General features: G+C 49.9%; 1 protein-coding gene across 1 annotated transcript in view; it reads left to right on the top strand.

Moving 5' to 3' along the window:
• Positions 1-559, top strand: part of DTYMK (deoxythymidylate kinase (thymidylate kinase)) — a gene marked incomplete at its 5' end in the record, with an annotated part of 6,118 nt that overhangs the window by 2,069 nt on the left and 3,490 nt on the right. The window lies entirely within an intron of this gene.

The following is a 559-nucleotide window of genomic DNA, read 5'->3' on the forward strand; positions in this document are numbered from 1 at the left end:
CCATGATGGCAATTCTTTTTGTCTTGTTGACTCCGGTCCAGGTTTTAAACCACTATTCCATGTTCCCTGCAGCCAAGGCTGCCCTTGACCTTCACACCTCCGACCACTTCTTTCTCGCTTGTGAGTAACAAATCCAGCAGGACACCTCCCCTTGCTGGCTTATCAGTCACCCTGTCAAGAATTTCTTCAGCATGCTCCAGAAACCTGGATTGCTTGTGCCCAGCAGATAGGCAGGTGGTTGAGATCCTCCATGTGTACCAGGACCTGCAGTTGTGATCCTTCTTCCAGCTGTCTGAATGTTCATCAACTTCCTCTCGGTAACCAGACGGTCTGTAGCAGGCCCCACCCCAGCATCACCCATGTTACTCTGTCCTGGTTGCGCTGCTTTCAGGTGAGCCTCCATTTTCATATCATCCCCCTCTGACATTTCCTCCTGGCCTCTCACCTTCAGTTCTCTACAGATTGCAGACCTTCCCCTGACATACCTAGTTTAAAGCTCTCTTCACAGGCTTAGCAAGCCTGTTTGTGTAGACACTTTTGTCCCAGTTCATCAGATGTA

Source organism: Cariama cristata, unplaced genomic scaffold (genome assembly GCF_000690535.1).
Source record: "Cariama cristata isolate BGI_N322 unplaced genomic scaffold, ASM69053v1 scaffold2150, whole genome shotgun sequence".
NCBI lineage: Eukaryota > Metazoa > Chordata > Aves > Cariamiformes > Cariamidae > Cariama > Cariama cristata.